Source organism: Anoplopoma fimbria, chromosome 24 (assembly GCF_027596085.1).
Source record: "Anoplopoma fimbria isolate UVic2021 breed Golden Eagle Sablefish chromosome 24, Afim_UVic_2022, whole genome shotgun sequence".
Lineage (NCBI taxonomy): Eukaryota > Metazoa > Chordata > Actinopteri > Perciformes > Anoplopomatidae > Anoplopoma > Anoplopoma fimbria.
The window spans coordinates 1,707,102-1,722,559 of NC_072472.1; positions in this window are offsets into that span (position 1 = coordinate 1,707,102).

Here is a 15,458-nt window from a genome sequence, read left to right on the forward strand (position 1 = left end):
TGCGTCAATTTCCGCTCGTTACATAAATACAGTGTTTTCAAAATGAACTTTCTGTCTTCACAGTTAAGTTTAAGCAACAAAACTACTGAAATATTAAGTTAGGTTAAAGTAAAGATTGTGATATAATTAAACTACTTAGTCATATTTAAACAAAAAAAAGATCTTCATTTGTGAAGTACACAAGTTACGTGACAAAAACATCAACCGTGACTTCAGGTCTCTTGGGTGAAAGATTGCTGTTTGTTGGACTCATTCACTTCCTCTCCCTCCTGCCTTGTGTGGACTTTTGCCATTTTTATACTTCCTGGTTCATAATTACGTGGATAATTTACAAAATTATTTCGTGGGATATACCTCCAAATTACAGCACATTATTTTTCGCAGGTTTCGCTACGAACGCTGGCTTAGAACAGCTTGAGCAGAAGCTAATTTTGCACATTAGCAGACTATAATTCAGTTCTCTGCATGCATTAAAAGGACGCTTGTTACGTTTCTGGCGTTAGTGAAGTCTGGAAGCTACGTAACAAAACAATCGTAAAATAAGTCAACTTTGACTTGTTTTCACACGGGACATGAACAACTTCCTGGGTGAAAGTCCTGTGTTTGTTTCACCTACCCCACTTCATTGCTCTTTATTCCCATTGCATCTCAAACAGACACTTCAGACACCAAGGAGTACTGACCCAACGGTGATAATGGGTCAAAACCTGCATGAAAAAACCTAAACTCAGATCCACATCTGCAGTTTCTGTCGCTATCATCCCCATTTCATCGTGTAACTATGAACACTGTGATGACTGCAGTGTTTGAAGAGTTGCTCTAAGAAAACCATCCCAGATTGATTGTTTATTAAACCGACACCAAGTCTCACTTTAACCCTGTGATGAATATGTTTAACAAGTCACTAGTCAGCATGCACACTTTAAATAATCACAGAAACAACTGAATCTTTTTGTGTATTTTTGATCCAGACTGATCAATGCACATACAGTATTTCAAATAATGCAACTTTTAACAAATGACCTGTTTGTGCAGTCAGAATGACTCTAAGAAAACTCTTTGTTTCATCATTGTTTCTGTAAAAAAACCCCACCTCATTTAACAAGTGGAGAATGGTGGAATCAGCTCGAGTGTGAAGGCAGCCGAGGCAGAAAAGCAGCAGAGCGAGTCTGACCCTGCCGGTCGGTGGATTATGACTTTATCCAGTGCTAATGAGAGCGGCTCAGCTCTGAATCCCTTCTCCAAATCAATAAAGAGAGCTAATAAGAGTCGGGCTGTTACGGGATTACCCAGAGATCACAGCAGGAAGGAGGGAGGACGGCACGCCTGAGCTGGTGGACATTACCGGGGATAAGAGAGAGCGAGAGGAGAGCCCATGGGAGGAGAGAGAGTCTGTCTGTGTGGGAGTGATGCTGTGTCTAAATGCATGAGTAGTATCACATATTAAATATATGTATAGGTACATTAAAACATGCACAGTTTGCATATACAGTAAAAATGCAATATTTGTGTTGGCTATATTTCATGTTTTGTATTATGCTAGTTTAATACTACTTAATATATTATTGTGTTTTCTGATTTAAAAAAACAACAAATTACACATTTCTTAACAAGGCATCTCAATGATTAGCTCTGTCGCTGTGCTGGTTGGGTAAGGAGATGCATCTGGAGTTAATTCCAAGATTAAATGAGGGGATCATAAAAATCTAATTCTCATACCTGTGTTATCAACTTGATGATCAAAACATTGTTTAACTAATCTTTAAAAAGGGAGGATTGTTTTCACAAAGAGCATATGTAACCCATGCAACCTGGAGTTGCTATGACACTTCTGATTGTGAGTTTATTGATCTAAATAAATGAAACAATAAATGTTTAAACAACATAGTGTTCCTGCTGCAAATGGCTTTTTTAAAAAACAGATTTTTAACGTGAAAGAAGAATCAATGGTGACAATTTAATTGTGAAACATGAAGCAATGTTATTTACATCACGACATAGATGTAGGCCAATACTGCAATCAGGCAGATATGTGGGCATACCAATCACACACACACACACACACACACACACACACACACACACACACACACACACACACACACACACACACACACACACACACACACAGATGCCATCAACTTACATTAATAAACACACAATGCAACATCTCAGCATCTCTGCGAGGAGACACAGTAAACTGAGTGTGTTTTTAGGGATGTAAAATGTTCGGAGAATAAGTGACAGAGAGAGAGAGAGAGAGAGAGAGAGAGAGAGAGAGAGAGAGAGAGAGGCTGGAAGAGAGAGAGAGAGGCTGGAAGAGAGCAAACATCTCCTCCGTCTTTGTTGTCCGTTGCAGATTGAAGTGTCAACCACCCCCCTACTGAAAACCCAAGGCCCTCATGGGGGAGGTGGAAGTGAGTGTGTGTCTGTTGATGGTGCCTTGATCAAGCCTTAATCCAACACACACACACACACACACACACACACACACACACACACACACACACACACACACACACACACACACACACACACACACACACACACACACACACACACGTCCCACTTTGGCCTGATCTATGCAAACACCATCTCTGCATGGTAAACAGCCTCCTCCCCTCTCATGACGGAGAGGAAAGAGACGACATGGAGGGATGACAGACGCAGAAAGAGAGGGAGAGGAATGTGGGGAAAAAACAAAACGAGACGATGGAGGAGCGTGAGAGTGTCATCTGTACCCGTCAGTCCAAATCTGATCCTGGTTGTTATTCTAAGGGATGAAAATGTTATAAAAACATAAATGATGTCATCAAAATCTAACATGTGTGAGTCTTGTGTCAATTTTTGGCCGAGACGGATGTTTTGTGAACACACTTGACTCAAAAAGTGATCATTTTCTCAATTTGTAGACTGCAATACAATAAAAAGTATTTAGAAGTAATAGTTAACAATACGTATTTTATTATTATACATACATGCAAAAATGTCCATTATACATCATTAGCATTTAAAAATGTAATTTCAGACATTACGAGAACAGAAAAATACCTGTATAATCAATGAATCTGTCTTTTTTAATACTTATTTGTCATATTTAATTCACTTATTATTATTATTATTATTATTATTATTATTATTATTATTATTATTATTATTATTATTATATTATAAATAATATGACCAGAGCCCTACATGTTGTGAGTAACCCAACATTTTGTCATTTTTAACAAATTGGCATCTTTTTAACTGCAGACATTGTTGGAAAATCATTGATGAAAGTAATCTTGCCGACAATCGCTCACTTCCATTAAGTGTCCCAGTAAACAATGCTAGTGAACCAACATGCACAATACCAGGAGCCTGGAACTAGCGCACCTTAATGGTAGGCATTCATTACCTCTGCAAAGGATATCATGTTTTCTGTTTGTTGGTCTGTTTGTCAGTAGGATAACGGTAAAACTACTGGCCTGATTTCCATGGAACTTGGTGGAAGGGTGTAGCATTGGGCAAGAAAGAACCCATTACGTTTCGGAGTGGAAAGACCCTGGTGGAGGTCGGCAGTCTCCAAGTTCCCCTCTAGTTACTTCCTCTGAGGAAGTCCTGTTTTTGGTACAGTGTTTGGTTTGGTTTGTTGGTTTGTTTTACAGCGTGATTACGGTAAAACTACTATCTTGATTTTCACGAATCTTGGTGAAAGGGTGTAGCATGGGCCAAGGAACATCCCATTAAATCTTGGAGCAGATTAGCCTTGGTGGAGGTCTCACTCTCCAAGTGCCCTTCTACTCACCTCCGCCAAGGAGGTTATGTTATCAGTTTGGTGGTTTGTTTCTTTGTTTCTTTGTTTGTCTGCAGGATTATGGTAAATCTTGTGGCCTGATTTCCATAAAGCATTGAGTGAGGAAGAACCCATTCAATTTTGGAGTGGATAGGCCTTGATGACGTCTGCGCTTTCAGAGAACCCTTTTAGTTACCTCTGCCACGGAGGTCATGCTTTCAGATTTGTCTGTTTGTCAGCAGGATTACGCTACTACTCCGATTTTCAAAATACTTGGTGAGAAGCTGTAGCTTGAGCGAGGGAAGAACTCACTACATTTTGGACCAGATCAGTTGAGGTGTGCGCTCTTTAAGGGCCCTTATAGATACCTACGCCAAGGAGCTCATGGTGTCGGTTTGGTTTGGTTGGTTTGTTTGTCTGTTTGTCAGCAGGATTACAGAAAAACTGCTGGCCCGATATCCATGAAACTTTGATCAACATTTTGGAGAGGATTGGCCATGCTAAAGGTAATGTGCTCTCCGATTGCTCTTCTAGTTTGTTATCAAGTACACCAGTGTGATTTCCTGCGATAACATACCAAAATGTCTGCTGTGAAATAGGCAGAGTAATTCAACATTCCTTCAAATACAGTAAATCATGAATTGATGAGAACATGTATTGGAGGATCTACAGGGTTCTATTGAGAATGAATCTCATAAATGTGATGAAATCAAACTGATATAGAATTTGCAGTAAGTCAGAAAACTGATGCCAAATATCGCACAAGCCTCATAGCACACTTTTTACCTTATGGAAGCAAATGTTTAAATGCCAAACATGTGTTACTTTAAGAGAAAGGCAGAAAGCAGAAAGTGTGGTTGAAAAGGGCTTTAAATGAAGGTGGAGAAAGAAGTGAGTGACAGAAAGAAAAGAGGAAGACATGGAGAGGAAGATGGATTCAATTTCAGGATGGAATGAGAGAAAATGGAGAAGTGGAGGATAGATAAAGAAGAAGAGAGAGATGGATGTAGATAAATTGGTGGAGGAGAGAGAGCCAGCCAGGCGCGGGGTTAAAATTCTTTCAGATCAGGTACACATAATAGGCCTCGTTAATATTCATAGTTTCCTCAGGTACAGCGAAGGTTAAATTTTACTTACTTTTCAACTCTCATTACTAATACATGACGGCAATAAGAATATTCAAAGCGGACGGGTGACCAAAGGTTGATGAGAAGCGTACCTTTCCTCTGACATTTAAACACATTACCATTTCAGGGCTCCTTCCTCTCAATCGCGGCCGCCAGAATAAATTGTCGGCTAATCACGACTCGCACCGCGCGCCCGGCCTGAATGATGATGATGTGCCGGGTGGAGTCCACCCCTCCTCCACCAGGACCCCACTGTCATTACGAAGGGAGAGAGGGAGTCAAAGGGTGAGTGTGAGAGGACGTGATAGATCTATCTATCTATCTATCTATCTATCTATCTATCTATCTATCTATCTATCTATCTATCTATCTATCTATCTATCTATCTATCTATCTATCTATCTATCTATCTATCTATCTATCTATCTATCTATCTATCTATCTATCTATCTATCTATCTATCTATCTATCTATCTATCTATCTATCTATCTATCTATCTATCTATCTATCTATCTATCTATCTATCTATCTATCTATCTATCTATCTATCTATCTATCTATCTATCTATCTATCTATCTATCTATCTATCTATCTATCTATCTATCTATCTATCTATCTATCTATCTATCTATCTATCTATCTATCTTATCTATCTATCTATCTATCTATCTATCTATCTATCTATCTATCTATCTATCTATCTATCTATCTATCTATCTATCTATCTATCTATCTATCTATCTATCTATCTATCTATCTATCTATCTATCTATCTATCTATCTATCTATCTATCTATCTCTATCTATCTATCTATCTCTATCTATCTATCTATCTATCTATCTATCTATCTATCTATCTATCTATCTATCTATCTATCTATCTATCTATCTATCTATCTATCTATCTATCTATCTATCTATCTATCTATCTATCTATCTATCTATCTATCTATCTATCTATCTATCTATCTATCTATCTATCTATCTATCTATCTATCTATCTATCTATCTATCTATCTATCTATCTATCTATCTATCTATCTATCTATCTATCTATCTATTATTACATATTTATGGGGTGAAATCCCTGAATTATGAAAAATAAATACATTCAAACATTTAAATGTACAGCTGGCCAACCTGATCTCATGGGAAGAAATATTGATATCACAACATTTTGAAGACCTCCTGCCTGTCATGATAACACATTTAAAGCTTTTTGTGTGTCATTTTTGTTGTTACCTTGAAGCAGTTGCAGTTTGCAAAAAAATACTTAGTTTGGTTTTGGAAAAGCATCATTATTGGGCTTAAAATATGTATGTTTTCAAAATGATAGTAAAATAATATGGTCAAAATAAATAAAACACTTTTGGGACACAACCATTTTGACAATGGTCCTACTTTTTCTTTTACTGCTACTCACATCCAAATTTGAAATGATTTATTGATGTTCAAATGCTGCACATTCAGGGAACATATGTAGAAACGAGCGCTGCCAACAGCTCAGAAGGTTTGATGATCAGAAGTCTTCAGACTGTCCCAGGTGCTGCTGTGACACCACGCTGAACAAACAGCGACAAAGCTCCTCCATCAGGGCCGATCAGCGTCAGGGCCGCCCGACATGACATGGAAGCGTCTGTCGCCCCGAGGCAGTCACCACGGTAACAGGAGGGATGACAGGAGAGGATGAGAGGATGAGAGGGCAGGTGACAGAAGCAGGGAAACCACACACCTGCACAGACTGACATACTGATATACAATATAGATGAGCATGCATTCCCTAAATCTCATAACTTGATCTTGATTCTATTCATGATTTTAAACACTCATAGCAGAGAGCATCAACATGTCACTGCTTTTATGAATTCTTTTGCATCAAATTGAACCAATTTGGTCCACAAAAGTATGAAAATAAACCTATAATCAAAACCCAGCTGCAAAAAGACTGAAAATAAGTGGATTTTCCAGGCTTCAAATCAAGATAACAGGAGCATTCAGGGCCCAAAACTCTTAAAACCTGAAGTTTTCTCCCTTTTCTAACTTTCTCTCTGGTCTTGTTGTTTTTTAGTGCGTGTCCGAGGATTTCGCAGTTTATCTGGACTTGAGTGACAGCCGCTGGTATTTGTAGATGTGTGACAGCGTCCGTTTTACTGCCGTGTGATTCCTCCAGCGTCCACTTCAAGGCTTTCTTTGAAGTGATCAAAGTGAAACAGTGATGATGTCAAATCGTCCTTCTCTAATATGCTGCTCTGCACAGAAGGAGCTGTTGTCTTTAATCTCTGGAACATTGGCTAAGTGTGTTTTCATGCAAGTGTTCCTCTGAGTCTGATCCTGGTTTCCATCATATGTGGGATATGAAGGATGGAGCAGAGAGAAACCAGGCTTTTTGGCTCTTTGTATACATGATTCCACCATTATCCACGTTTCTGTTCGTCTGCATCGCTGCATGTTTGACTTCATCACATCCAGCATTTCTGTTCCGACTCAGCAGTCGAGGATGAATCCAGTTTGGTAACTTCTACACGACCTCAGAGGAGCACAAACCTGTCAACACTCCCAACCCCTCACATACCCACGCTTATGCATGGGGCATTTTCAAAATAAACTTCCATGTGCACAGGAAAAGTAAAGTTTCCACTTATTACATACTTTTTAAAGTGTTTTTTCAAAATAATCTTCCATGTTAACAGGAAATTACGGTTTCCGATGGTTACATGCATAGTGTCTTTTCAAAATAAACTTCTGTGTTAATAGGCAACGTACAGTTTCCACTTGTTCGAGTGTCTTTTCAAAATTATGTTCCATGTTAACAGGAAATTATAGTTCCAATCGTAACATGAATAGTGTCTTTTCAAAATAAACTTCCATGTTAACAGAAAATCACGGTTTCCAATCGTTACATGCATAGTGTCTTTTCAAAATAAACTTCAGTGCTCACAGGAAAAGTAAAGTTTCCATGAGTTGCATAGTGTCTTTCAAAATAAACTTCCGTTTTACCATGAACAGTACAGTTTCCACTTGTTACATGCATAGTGTCTTTTCAAAATAAACCTCAAATGTTGGACTTTAACCAGTACATTCAAAACCAGGAGAAAGGCAGGAGAAAGGTGGTATGTTGGAATTGAGCAGAAAATAGAATGAATGAACTCTCTAATAGATAACGATGTTGCAGCTTATATCTATCCGTCCGTCCATCGATGCCCCCCCCCCCCTGAATCCCTGCACGCCTGTTTGTCACTTAAACGAAAGCTCACAGACTGACAGGCCGACATATCCGAGTCTTTAAAACGAAACTACCAGCAAATTAATTTTTCATCCTTTCTTATCAGTGACTGATGGGCCGCCGGGTCCCTCCCCAAAAAAACCCTTCTGTGTCCCCCCGGGCGACTCCTGCAGCCGGGGAACCAAGGTTCTCATCCTAAACGCTGGTAAATGGCTCGCCGCACAAATAATGCATAAACAGCTGTTTTGCCCAAGTAAGTTATCCTCTTAAAAGATTCAGAACCCTCTCTCTCTCTCAGTCTCCGGCTCTCTCTCTGCCTATCTCCCTCTCTCAGTTAATTCATCAATTTCTTATGATAGCAACAGTTCTGCTCGGCGCGGGTGCTTAAGAACCAATTAGGGGGGCAGGTTCCCCTCGGCCCGTTCTGCCACACCTCTCCTCCTCCTCTTACAACGCTTCTCTTCCTCTCTCGCCTCTATTCCACTCCTCCTCTGTCCATTTTTTTTTACTTGTAAATGTTTTTGGTAACTCCCCAGCTGGAACCCGTCCCCTCTCCTTCCAACAACCACGAGTCCGTCCTTCATGTCTGTCAAATCTCTGCTCTCGTCTCAGAAGTCCACATCGGAGAGATTTTTCTTGAGTCTTTATTAACTTTTTAGTACTTTAAATTATTCATCCCAGATAATCACTGATCAAAAGGCAGAAAACACACATCAATCAGGAGGAAGTTCTAGTGGGTGGCCTCCTCGAGCCAGAACAAACCAGGGACAGTTTTTACATTTTTAATTATTTTTAAAGTCGACTGTTTTTTCCAGAAAGCGCCCCCTCGTACCGGCCTTCAGAAGGGTTGAAAACAGACACTGATGCAACTGCAACGAGAGAACACTGGATGAACACAGGCTGACCTCCTTAAACATGTCAGATCATCTTTTTTCTCAAATTCTTCAGAAGAAAAAGTGTATAAATGTGTGTTTTGACCCTGTGGGAGGATGAAGAGAATCTTTTCTTCTCTCCTGGTAGCAGACCTGGCACATACGATTAGGAAGCATTGGCCGCCATCTTTGATTTGTGAAGTGCTGCCACTTGGCCTCGCCGTCGTCGTCTTCGGGCTGCGACTCCTCCGGAGGAAGAGGAGGCCGTTCGTTGTGTCTGGAGTCTCTGGAGCCTCTCAGATGTCGCTGCCAAACGACACACAGGCCGCCTGCTCACAAGAAAACGCCGCTGCCAACCGGAGCACACGGAGAACCAAAGGGAAACCAGAACCAGAAGAAAACTAATTACAGATGTTATTTACATTTACATTTACAATTATAGTATCGGCTCAATACAGGAGTGTCTTTGTGCATGATTGTTGAAACATTAAACAACTCATTGTAATGTATTTGCATGCAAAAATAAGGACATTCTTTAGTGTTTAATAATGCATAGTACTTTTAAACAATTACAACTTCTTCCATAAAGACATATTCACCCCAAAATATACTAGTTTTTGTCACCAGGACTGAAGGCCGAAGTCACTCAGGTCTTTTTTGTCTTAAGAACACAGAAGAAGACGGACGTTAATGTGATGTCTTTTCAAAAACTTCGTGTTTTCTACTGAGAACAAGAAACGTTTCTCATACGTAATCCACGTGATCATGAACCAGGAAGCACACGTACTGCAACAGATCACACAAGGTCGTGCATGGGCAGATGAAATGTTTAACAGAAACTGTGTGAAATGAGAAGTCAATGTTGATTTATTTGTCACTTGACTTCCACAACTTCCTGTAGGTATTTTAACCCAAACCGCAATCTTATCCTATAGTTTTGTTGTCTTAACCTCCGGCGAAGAAGGAAGTTTATTTTGAAAAGACTGTATTCATGTAACAAGCGAACTTTTACACGTGTTGCATGACTTTTGTAGGAAAACGCACGAAAAATAAGTAACTTTTTGTAAGATATCGAAGCACTATGGCAGGAAAAAAAACCTTATTTTGTATAAAATATTAATATCTTGGATTGTAAAGGATTACAGCTTCCTCCACTCTCATGCTCATATTACTCAATAATACTTTCCCCCTCTTCCTCAGTCCGTCAAGAAGACTTTCTCAAACATAGTTTCTTTTTTCATAATTATGTCAAATATTTGCAATGCTCAGATCTCCGTTCCTCGCTGGAGGATGGCGTTTTTTGTGTTTTTTTGTGTTTTTTCCCCTCAAAGCCTCCACACAAACCCGTCCCCCTGTTTTCCCATCACTCCTCCTCCTCCTCCTCCTCCTCCTCCTCCTCTTTCCTCCTCTAGCTGAGTTAAGAGAGAGACCTCCTCTCCAATTGAATCAAGCCTGTTTTCTTTGCAGAGTCGGCGTCGAGGGAAAACAAACCCCAGAATATAAAAAAAAATCCACATCTTTGAAACCGTCCCCAGATTCTCACCAGCCTTTCAAGTGCGCCCATCTAGATTCATTTACTTCTTCTTTCATGTGAGGAATTTGGATTCATCATTGCAATTAGCCCCACCGTGTCCCGACCAATTATTCCATTAAATTAACGACTCTGCCCAGATAATAAGGGCGCTAATTGATTTTCATCCGAGTAGCCGGGCGTCCTTCCTCTGCAGCTCCACACCTCATTTACAGGACTGCTTCCACCATCTCGCCCTCATTAGGCGCTTCAGAGTATAGAGAGTGTGTGTGTGTGTGTGTGTGTGTGCTTGTCACACACACACACATGCACACACACACACACACACACACACACACACACACACACACACACACACACACACACACACACACACACACACACACACACACACGCTGCAAATCAACATCCAAGCTGTGTAAAGTCATTTGTCAAACATTGCCTTTAATGGGATACACGGAGGGATGTGTGACACAAACGGGCGTTTGTTCCTCCCTTTGTTGTTTCCTGTTTCCTCCTCGTTCCCACCATCGCTGTGCTGCCACCCAGAGACGCTCCTCTTACTCACTCCTCTCTACAGCAATAAAAACAAAAAATAGGAGAACATTAGGAGGAGAAAATGAAATAAGGAGGAAGATGGGTAGATGGGTGGTTGGTGCTGGTGGAGGTGGAGGTGGTGGAGGGGTTAAATGAATGATTCATTAGGGCCCACAGAGAAAGGGAGAAAGAGAGAGAGTGTGAAGGAGAGACACAGCAGGAGGAGGAGGAGGAGGAGGAGGAGGAGGAGGAGGAGGAGGAGGAGGAGGTTGTTCAAAGGGGAACATCGTTGATTTTTCTGGCCCCTCCACAGAAGCAGGAGGTCGGTCGCTGGGAGCCCAGGGGAGCCCAGGGGAGCCCGGTCCGTCTCCAGTGGAGAGACGGGCGCTTCGGTTCGCTGTAGATCCCCCCCCCACCTCCTCCTCCTCCTCCTCCTCCTCCTTGCCCCCAGGCTGATAGGGTCGGCTTCCAGATCTCTCTAATGAAGCCCCTGGCCTCTTCACCGCAGGCTGGGCTGCAAAAAATGTCAAGTTATGTTTTTTTCTGCAGGTGTGTCTCCATGTGTTTCTGAAACGCTTCTTCTCCGACTGTTCTTGGTTAAAAAATGGGCGGATTCTTAGACATTGGGCCCCTGAGGTGTAAAAGGCTCTGCCACCTCTCCTACATGGAGCAGGACACACAGACCTTATAGATGTTTAGCTTCTTTATGTTGCTCATGTGTGTGTCTTTGTTGTTGTTTTGTTTTTGCGTGGTTGTTTCATAGTCGCTGTAAGTCTTTGTGCAGTTGTTTTCCCAGTGTGTAACAGTCACTGTGAGGCTCTTTGTAGGTGATTTATGTCTCTTTGTAGTCAATTTGTCTCTTTGTAGTTGTTTTGAGTTTCTTTCTAATGAATCTGTCTCTTTGTGTGGTTGTTTTTACAACCTTTAAAGTTGTTTTTAGTCTTTTAATAGTTGCTTTTTTCTTTAGATGTGGTGTCTCTTTGTGAGGTTGTTTTCCAATGGCCTCATAGTCGCTGTGAGTCACTTTGTGGTTGTTTGTTGTCTCTTTGGAGTTGCTTTATGCTACAAAACAAAAGGATGCAATGTCGAGTTCACACAATTGCAAAACAATTGTAACTGCCTGAAGTGAATACATTTACAAAAGAAGAAGAATTGTGAGGACAGATTTTACAAACAAAACACAACAATGTAGTTCTTCATCTCTGTCCCCACATGTCTGTCCAGCGTTTGAATTTTATGCCGCTGCTGCTGGTGGATTCTGGGTAAATGCTGACGCTCTTAAACTCAAAGAGGTGAACTACTTTATGATCAGATCGCTCTTTGGATTCCACCCTCACTTTTTGCAGCGTTTGGATCTCCATCCTCACCTTCATCTCTTCATCCCTCCCTCCATCGTCTCTCCAGCAACGCTCGGCTCTCCTTCCCGCTGAGTCCCTCTGAGGAGCTGAACACACACACACACACACACACACACACACACACACACACACACACACACACACACACACACACACACACACACACACACACACACACACACACACACACACACACTCTTTGATTTCTGCATTCCTAAGCAACCAGCCACCATCCAGGAGCCTTGAATCACCCAAACACCACCCGCGTTATGCTAATTGCATTTCCTTATTACAAGCAGCGCCGTCATTAATCCCATTAAGCCTCCTATTAATCAGAACAGCTTGAGATCACAGGGATGCAGGTTATTTTAAACGTTTTTCAAAAGGTGCAATTTGTAACGTGTTACACAGCGACAGAAACAGGATTGTATGACACATTGTGTTTGTCTGTAAAGAAGTTTGGAGCAAATTCATGCAAGATTTTCATTTTAAATCGACTGAAAAGGTCTTTTTTTCATACAAACGGTTATATTAAAGTGCGTAATATGGATGTAGAATCAGGATAGATAAGGTGTATTCATAATATATAACTTTATATTTAAGGTTTTAACAACAATTCATCTGTTAAAGGAGTGCATTCACCTTCTGTCATTGGACGTATGGTTGGTATTTGAACAAACTTTAGGTTTGTAAAGTCTTAGTTATCCAAAAATATTTCATATTTAGAATTTCATCATCAAAGTCTAAAGTCATAATCATGGCGTAATATCAACGTAACATCCATACGGACAAAAGAGGGGGATGTTTAGACTATATACGTTATGACGTGTATATATACCTTCACATTTTAGACCTAATAACGTAAATACTGAGCATCAAGATTTATGTTGTGAGAACTCAGCTAGTTTATGATGTGAAAAAGAATAAATCCTGTTTTGTTTTTCAACATGAATAAAAAGAGAGTTCTATACACAGAAATCAAAAACATTTATTTCTCTCATTCTGGAAATGATAAAAACACAAATCTATGTTTTTTTTTCGCACTGCAGCTTTGCGTTGCCGGCCGTCGTCCATTAATGGATGCTGGCATTGACAAAGTCCATTGACTAACTTAATATGCGATTGCATCAACTTCGCTGTAGTTAACGAGGGAGCGAGACGGACTTCTGCAGGCTAAAAAATCTTCAAAATCTTCCCTCTCATCCGTCTTCTTCACATTTTTTTCCCCTTATTGTAATTCCACAAATGTTCAGACATCCTCGGGACAGAAAGTCTAAGAAACCTCTGATAGTGATTTCTCAAGCTATTTCCTCGTAGGCTTTCCAGCTCTCTTTTCTCTCTCCTTTCCCTCCAAATGACTTCAGGGAGGCCGCCGAGCACCGCGGCGACTATAGATTAGCAGCTGAATTAAAAGTTGATTATTCCCCAGATGCCCCCTGGCTGGAAATATATTTACACAGTGGCATTTAACTTTTAAAACCAGCAGTTTTTTTTTGCGAGCGCAAAAAGCTTGAGGCCGGGTCTACAAGGACCGAGTGTGTTACTGCATGTGCTGTGTGCAGCAAAGCTAATTAAGCTAATCTAAACACTTTGAAAGGCCTTCTAATGAGGCTAATTATGGCTGCGGCTCATCATTAGCGCTGCAGAGGCCTCGTTAAAGGAGGACACTGTGAGTCACATGAAACAACATAATTGCGGCCAATGAGGCGCCGTCTTATTGAGTCCTCTACGTCCATCTATTGCCCTGTCTGTCTGTCTTTAAGTCTGGATTATAAAACCCTTTTACAAACTACATCATCATAAATATGCATCGAGACAACTTAACATTGAATTAAAACTGTTACCAGATTAAAAATGTCTGCTTGTTTCTTGTTCATATTCCAACAGACTCAAGTTCTCCAGAGTTCAGACAGGATAACGACAGGTGTTCCAGTTTAACCAGTGACTGTGTTAACTGGTGACTTTCAGCTGAATGCGTCCGTGGTTGCTCGTGGTAACTTAAGGAAAGGACACCTACATGTTCTGTTGGTGTTTTCAAACCATGAAGCCGCTCTGCAAACTGTGATGGACGTCTCCAGAGTAGAGTTTTAGTAATAATTTTACAGTTCACTTTCATTTTCTCTTTCTATTAAGGTTTGGATTACAGGTTTCTCCCCTCACATGTTGACGGTAGTGCTATAGGTTAATATCTCTCAGGCCCTATATGGTTTTTTTTTCTTACAAATCCAGATTATATCCAGATTGATTTATGAAAGATCAAACAGGATTTGGAGGTGTTTTGAAATGATTTCTAAAGATCCCGTCTCCAGATGCTCTGGACACCCAAATCGGATGGTGACGTATTCTGTGTCGCTCCTGAAGCGACACAGAATGGAAACGTCCAATCTGGAGTGGCCGAAGTGCTGAGCAGAATCCATGCTGAGGACAACATGGAGGAGAACAATCTGTACGGAACATCAAAGAGGATAACAGCTTTGTCTGGTTGAACGGAGGACGAATTGATGAAAAGAATAACTTTATTCACAGAGCACCTTTAAAAACAGAGCTTACAAAGTGCTTTGACAGACAATGCAAAACAAAGACAGGCTATATAACAACAGAAGCTCTCACGGTTTTGCATTGGTAAGCTAGTCTCTGTGTTGTTACCCCACAAACCCATGCAGATAGGTTGGTCAAAAAAATGCGATCTGACCTCTTGCAAACAGCAGTGAGGACAGTCTGCCTTTTAGATACAAACCTGATTAGCCTGCAGTCTGAACTTAGCTAACCACAAGAAACCTGGAACTGTATCCACGGCAGATACTACGAGAGCAAAAAGAAACACTTTACTGATATTTGACTGAACTTCAGGAAGAACTGTCTCAGTATCTTCTGTCCTCTACAGACATCCCAAAAAGTGTTGTTTCAGTCTTGTTCTTTTTTTGGCAAAACTGGTGACTGCAATCGTCTCAGAAGTCGTACAGTCTGTCAAACTTTACCTCCATCGATCTGATCTGATACCTCACTCCATCCCACTTTGCTCTGTGTTTA